The sequence below is a fragment of the Lemur catta genome, chromosome 22, assembly GCF_020740605.2.
Source record: "Lemur catta isolate mLemCat1 chromosome 22, mLemCat1.pri, whole genome shotgun sequence".
In the NCBI taxonomy this organism is placed as follows: domain Eukaryota; kingdom Metazoa; phylum Chordata; class Mammalia; order Primates; family Lemuridae; genus Lemur; species Lemur catta.
The window spans coordinates 10,305,214-10,312,835 of NC_059149.1; the positions used below are offsets into that span (position 1 = coordinate 10,305,214).

General features: G+C 46.2%; 1 long non-coding RNA gene across 1 annotated transcript; it reads right to left on the bottom strand.

The window, feature by feature from the left end:
* Positions 1–5,866: 5,866 nt before the first annotated feature.
* LOC123626377 lies at positions 5,867–6,916 on the bottom strand. Its single transcript, XR_006730837.1, has 3 exons — positions 6,877–6,916; positions 6,316–6,381; positions 5,867–5,921 (listed from the first exon to the last, which is right to left on the bottom strand). It is a non-coding gene; the product is annotated as an uncharacterized LOC123626377 (long non-coding RNA).
* Positions 6,917–7,622: the final 706 nt, after the last annotated feature.

Below are 7,622 nucleotides of genomic sequence, written 5' to 3' on the forward strand. Positions count from 1 at the left end.
TCCTTGGCCTCACCCCCAAATATTCTGATTTGTTAGGTCTGGGAGGAGGGCGGAGGGAGTTCAGTGCCAAAATTTTCATAGATCATCCTAATGTTTTCCCTTTGCCCTTGGAATGTTCCTTGAAAAATCAACTCACAATAAAGCAGATTAATAAGAGAAAGGTTATCAAATTTATTTTAATGTGTATACACAGGAACCTTAAGAAAATCAAGATTCAGTCCCCCAATGGGGTTCAGAAGCGTCTATGCCTTTCTGGCAAAATGGATTATGGGGGGGAGATTCTGTTCATGGACAGTAAAGTATTACTAGGAAGGATGAATATACAGGAAATAAAGATTAGCTGGTAAATAGTTCCCTTTGGAATTTAAATGAGAGAGGCTGACATTATCTTCTTAAAGAGTGTTGAGGTGGGGTCATATTCCTGGTATGACAGGGAGGGGAAGAAAAGAACAATTGTTTTCATAGGTGGGCCTGGATCTCAGGCAGATAAATTTCAAGGATTTGGGGAGAGCCAATGGTGGGGTGAGGAAGGTTGGAGAGACTTGGAGGTGTCTTCAATCAGTCCAGCATGTCAACATGCCGTATTTTGAGAAAAAATATTTCTCATTTCCTCCAGTAGAAATGTGCTGTTTTACCCATTACTTTCAGGTGTTAATTTGCTTTTTTTCCCTTCTCCCCTCCCATCTTTTCTTCTCCACCTTCGGTACATCGACATCCTCTTCTCTGTCTATTTTCTTAAGGAGGTATTTAGCAGGGCAGACACACACACACACACACACACAGTTACTTTTCTCACTGATTTCTATTTCCAAAAGTCTTATTTCCTAGACTAGAGGGATTTGAAATTCTCATCGTCTCTCTTGGTCATGCCACTGAGGATCAGGTGGGAAGTCCAAGAGAGAAATGCATCTAGGTTAATGGACACACAGATCACTCTGCCAAGAATTCCCAAGTCCATCCATATGGAGAGAAACTGGAAGGGAGTCACCAGATCTGGAGGGCCCAAGTGTGCTTCAGTGACTGATGTGTCCACACAATCTAAGTAAATGTGGCCAACCACCACCTGTGCCTCTACTCCAATGCCTTGGCGCTTCACAAGCCCCCAGTGTACTGTGCACAACATGACAGGAATGATAATAGCTAACGGTAACATCATACTTTTACAGACTAGGCATTGTTCTCAAAGCTATGCTTAAATTAACTGATTTATTCTTGCAACAACCCTATGAGGAATGTATTATTAGCCCCATTTTACAGATGAGAAAACCGAGGTAGCAAAAAGCTAAATAACACGTGTATGTTGACACAGCTTGCAAGTGGCCAAGCTGAGATTCAAACACTGGAGGTGTGAGTCCTGTCTTAATCTATTTAGCCTGTGCTGTGTTTTGGATGTCTCCCCTAAAACTCATGTTGAAATTTAATTATAATCGTAGCAGTGCTGAGAGATGGGACCTTTAAAAGGTGATGAGGCCACAAGGGCCCCACCCTCATGACTAGATTAATGGCATTATTTTGAGAGTGGGCTCCTGACAAAAAGATTGAGTTTGGTCCCCGTTTTTTCTCTCTCTCATGCTCTCTCGCTATGTGACATCCTCCACTGTGTTACGACACAATCCTCACCAGATGCAGCGCCTCGAACCTGGACTTCCCAGCCTTCGGAACCATGAGCCAAATAAACCATCTGTTGTTTATAATTTATCAACTCTGTGGTATTCTCTTACAGCAGAATAAAATAGACTAAGACAGTCTGCTATAGCAAAATGTCTTAAACCGTGTGGCTTAAATAACAGACATTTATTTCTCACAGTTCTGGATGCTAAGAAGTCCGAGATCAAGGTTCTAGGCAATTCATTTCCTGGTGAGGACTGTCTTCCTGGGGTGTAGACAGCCATCTTCATTCTGTGTTCTCACAAAGCTGAGAAAAAGAGAGAGCTGTGGTGTTTCTTCCACTTCTTAAAAGGATACTAATCCTAACATGGGGCTCTACCCTCCTGATCTCATCTGAACCTAATTTCCTCCCAAAGGTTCTCATCTCCTAATACTGTCATCTTAGGGGTTAGGACTTCAATATACAGACTTTGGGAGAACACAAACATTCAGTCCACAAGAGTACCTGAGCCCATGATCTGAATTGAAAGACTGTAATTTAAAACTAATATATATTGAGGGGCTCAGAAAACAGTACCCAAAATGAAGTCCTCAGAAGCAAAAATTTTTCTCTGACCTTCTCCTGCCCTCCCACCTTTCAGTCTCATTCTTCCCTGAGTCCGGCCACAGAAACTAGAATCCCTCTTCCCCAAGGCGGATCATAAAAGCCAGAACCCTTTTCACAAAAGCCAGCCATAAAACCTAAAATTATTCCATGTAAAAACCAGCCATAAAGAAATTATTTGACCTACCTTGTTTGACTGTGGGTCATGAGACCCCCATTCCAGAGAAGGTCCTGCCCCCCACCCAGAAGGAAGGATGCTGCTCAGAGAGGCCAAGAAGAATCTGGACAGACAGGCCTGGCTGGGTTCCCCGATCAGTCTGTAGCGTCAGATCATACCAATTTTGTCCAATCATATTTCTACAGGGCTGCCCATTCTTTGTTGAACCTAAGCATAAAAATGGACAACTTTCCGCCTATCTTTGAGTTTTCATTCTGAAGGCTCCTGTGTATCCATGTTAAATCAATTTGTCTATCTTTTCTCATACTAATCAATCTGCCTCATGTCAGTGATTTTTCAGCTGACCTTCAGGGGGCCAAGGCCATTGGTCACTTTGTTGTAATCCTGGAGCACCTGAGTTTGTGGACTGAGACCCACACCTCTTCCACTAGAAGGTCCAGAGACAGACACAATATGATGGGGTTTCAACATATAATTTGCCTCAGATGAACCACATACGCTGGTCAGTGGCTGTCATCAGGGTGTGAGGAGCAATTGTGGCCTGAAAGTTTCTGTTATGGGATTCTAGAGCTGGACTCCATTCCATCCACCACACATTCTGGTTTAATCTCCAGTTGGCAGAATGCATGGAAGTGGAGGATTGCCCGGAAGCTGTTTTTGCCGCGGTAGGAAATAAGAGGGTGGAGGGTAGCAGGGGGGACAAACAGAAGGCGTGAAGAAGCTCAACAAGGAAGACAATGTCCCTGCACTCCAGAGCTGCAGAAAGCATGTGTGGAAGGGGAAGGGACACTAATGCTGTCAGTGCTTTGCAGCAAGGGGGTTTTTAAGCCAATTGAAGCTGAATGCATCTCTTTAATCTCAGATGTTGCTTATTAAGAAACATTCTTCTTACCTTTGCATAGCAGCAAGGGCTTCTCCCTGCATCTGTTCCGCTGCCAGGGCCCAGAGCTGTCTGACAGGAGAAAGCAGAGATCAAAGCCGGCACTCAGAGGAAGGGAAATGAAGCCCTGCGGGGGAGGGGAAAGCTGGCTGGGGACAGGGGAATCCAGTGCGGGGCGCGTTCCGGCAGGAGAGGTCCTGGCAGCCTGCTCTGCTCATCTTGGGCTCCACGCAGAGTCATGGTGTGGGATCGCAAGCAAGTCCTTGCTGTTGATGAAGTGCTACACTTTGCAAGTTATTTACCTTAAACATATAAACAAATTAGATTCAAGGTAATCTCCATAATAAGGTGTCACTCACTTATTTGTGTTTCTCCCAAACAGAGACCAAAATACCAATTTACGGTTATTCAGTACCTCTCACCTTCACCCCCATCCCCTCCCTGAGCCCCTCTCTGGACCCGACCCCAACCCAGAGAGTGCTGCTGATGGGGTGGCCGCCCCTGACACTCCGTAAGAGGGATTCTTCCTAGTTCTATGGATGGTTTCTTTGCTTCAAAATGAAAGTAAAGTATACAATGTAGAGAAAGGTCAATAACAGAAAAGTGGAGTGGCTACTTGCATTTACCTTGGCAAGAGCAAAGAACCACAGGTGGAAAAAAAGGTTTTCACACGGAAAAAAATGGAGGAAAGAAATGAGAATGAAAAGAAAGAGATGAAGAAGGATAATGAACCTGTAGGGACGGATTTTTGGTATTTCCGGAGTGGAACAAGGTGTTGCCTGCAGGTTGGGTGAAATAATTGAAAACACAAGGAGTGGTCCAGCGGGCAGAGAGTATTTTAAGTATCAATGGGTTATGAATAAGATCCCCCCCCCTTTAGAGCTTTGAGATAGACTTCATTATAGATCTAATTTGCTTTTCAATTAATTCGTAACTCCAAACTGCGGGGATCTGACCCTGAGCAGAAGCTGCTTCAAAGCAATAGGAGTCTAGCCTGAGTGTGTGCAGGCGACATCTGAATGGGAGAGAAAGGCAGAATTAACCCCAGCTGGGGTCTGAAATTGTGCATAAGCCACGGACCCCCTTATCCACGCGGCAACCCAGAACAGATCTAGTTCCCCATGGGTGTGCAGCCCACCAGCCACGGTGCTCAGCCAGGGTGTCCCGGCGGATAGACAGTGGGGAGACCCCCTGGGATTGGGGGAGGAGACAAGGAGGGAAATCCAGCGGCGCCTTGTCACCATCTCTCCGTGGAGGCTGCAAGACCGAATCCTTCCGCTGGAGCCTGTATCCGCTCAACTTCCTAAGAGTTACGCATCTGCCGGGTGCCTGGCTGCATGGAGAGGCCTGCTGTTTGCAACACCACGCCGGATACCCTGGTTTTGTTTTAAAGGCGTCTTTTTCACCCTCCCTCGAGAACTCTGTCATAACAAGCTGCTCTAAATTACCGCCGGGGCGCTCCTGTTTCCCCGCTTCCAGCCTCTGGGCTGTGATCTAGGGCGCATAATCTTGCCGGGGCCCATCTCGCCACACTCGTGCCCCCCCCCCCACGTCCTCCTGCCTGTGCAATTCCTCCACCCCTCCCGAGGGTCAGTGGCTCGGACAACGCGCAAGTGGGACTGCCCTGGAGTTTAATCAGCCCCTGTGGGGTCCAGGACGATGCATGGGATTTGGGATCCGGGGTTAAGGGAGGGGAGGAAACAGATCAGCAGCAGTTAAGCCTCAGAGGCCCTAAATATTTCAGAACTGGAATTAGCTAGGGACAGCTGCAGGGGGGTCCGAGTGGAAGCGTGTGCGCGAGCGCGTGCGCACACGTGTGTATTTTGCACAGACAGATAACACAGACCTCAGCAGGTTCCAGCAGCTCAAAGGATAAGACTTGTTCATTATTGATTTTCCTCCATGTTTGATAAGAATTAGAAGTGGAGAAAGGAGGGAGAGAGTAACTTTAAGCCCTGGGCATACTTTGATGTTTGCAATATATCAGCATCATAATAGTTTTTACTGAAAACTGTAAAAGACGACCTCATAGATGTCCAGAATTAGGAAATAAGGAACCGCTGAGCTACATGGGTTTTGGTCCAGGCAAATGGGGACCCGGTGCTCTCCCCAACATCTCCCGGAGTTTTGATGGCCTCTCTTCTCTGTGCCTCTCTGCCAGTCTGTCCCTTTATCGTGTTTCTCTCATTACTGGCTTTCTTTGATTCGTTGTCGGCATGGGCATGGCCCCAGGTGGTTGCCCCCTTGCCCAAGTTGAGCTTTCAGTTCCAACACCCACCATGATGTGACTCAGGGCTCAGTGAAGTGCAGTCCACAGGCCAAATTCTGATGGCACTTTTTTATCTAAATACCTGTTTACGGGAACAAAGCCATTCCCACTCACTTCTGTGTTATCTGTGGCTGCTTACACTCTCCAAGGACAGAGGTGAGTAGCTGCAACAGAGAGCGATTGGTTTACAAAAGCAAAAGTTTTACTATCTGGCCTTTTACAGAAAAAAAAAAAAAAATTCTGTGTCACTGATCTAACTGAGTCAGATTGATTCAGCTCGGGTCAGATTTCTACACCGATTCAATTACCTAAGACAAAGTGGATGTGGTGTTGTGTCATTCATAGGAATATCTTGCTGAGTTTGTGGTGAAGAAACAAGTCCCTGAGAACAGAAGAGGGGAAGGGAAAAGAATGCACTAATTATCACTTCTACAGTAAGGGTAAACTCATCACTTTTATCTTTATTTTGCACTTCAAAAACATATGATAGCTTCCCATTTCTCACTAAAACAAAAATTAAATATTGCCGCATCACTTTTGAAGTTGTCCCCATTCTATCTACAGGATCTTCTGTGAAAAATAAGCTCTTTCACCTCTTGCCCATCATAGAGTGGCAGAGACATTGGACATTGGTGGCTCCAGAGCCAAAATGACAGGGAGAAGAGAAAAATGGACTGGCCAGGTTATAGGCCGAGTGTCTTAGTCCGTTTAGTGTTGTTGTAACAGAATAGCGAAGACTGGGTAATTCAGAAAGAAAGGAGGCTTATTTGGCTTACAATTCCGGTGGCTGGAAGGTTCAAGATTGGGCAACTGCATCTGGTGAGGGATTCCGACTGCTTCAACTCGTGGTTGGGGAGCAGGCATGTGCAAAGAGATCACAGGGTTAGAGGAGAAGCAAAAGAGAGAAACCCAGGAAGCCAGACTCTTTTTAACAGCCCTCTCTCGAACAACGTGATCCATTCCCGAGAGAGCAAGAACTCACTCATCCCTGAGCAAGGGCACTAATCTGTTCATGAGAGATCTGCTTCCGTGATGCAGACACCTCCCGCTATGCCCCAACTCCCAGCATCGCCACATCGGGGATCAAATTTCAGTGTGAGTTTTGACTGGGACAAACCACATCCAAACCATTGCATGGGGGATGGACTCCCGTCACAGGCAGCCAAGTGGTCTAAATGCTCAACACTCAAAGAAGGATGGTAACTGGTATCTGGTTTGGGCAGGGGTTAATATCTGAGAAAATCTATGAAAAAATCTGGTGCAGGCTATTGAAGAAAAAGTCCAGTGTCACCTGCCCTGTCTCCTGAAATGAGCCAAATTAGAAGGTAGGATCCTACCTGTGTAAATGTCATGTATAGCAGGATCCAAGGATGAAGCCCACCACGGCTAAGCAGCCAGTCATGCTCCAGTTCATGGAAAGCCTAGTGAGAAACCAGAGTCCTGGAGAGAAGCGTAGATTAGTGGAAGAGAAGCGAGGAGGATTTTTAAAAGATGAGTATTTGGTAGGCAAGCCTGTGCCCCGTAATTACTCCTATTACCCAAATAGCTGGTCGGATGGAAGCAAGACTAATTCCCAGTTTTGACAGCATGTTGAGCTGAGGCTTCACACCCAGCCCCAGTCGGGATCGGCTGTGAAATGGGATGTTGCTGAACCTGCAGATGACAGGAATCCACGGCTCCCACTGAGATGAGCTGGTAGAGATAAAGTAGTAGATTACTTACTTATTTCTTGCCATTCCATAGCACCGGTCTTCTAATGCACACAGCTTAGTCTCTTGCTTATCACTACACGCCATCCTGTTCTGCAGGCCTAAGAAAGAAGCTGTGCTACTTCTCTCACTCCTAATGCCCACCCCTTCGTTGTCATACAGCAAAGCAAGCATTGAGAGCCTACTGTGTACGGGATATTATTCAAGGGGTTAAGGTCACAAAGGTGTGAGGTGCAAGGTATGCATTAGGAAGCATCCCAATATGGAGTCTCTCTGATGTAGCACATCTTATCTGCAAGCTGTTGGGAATGCAAATTATCCACTAGTTATTTGCATTAGGGTTGCCTCTTTGGTAAATAATAGAAACCCAAATC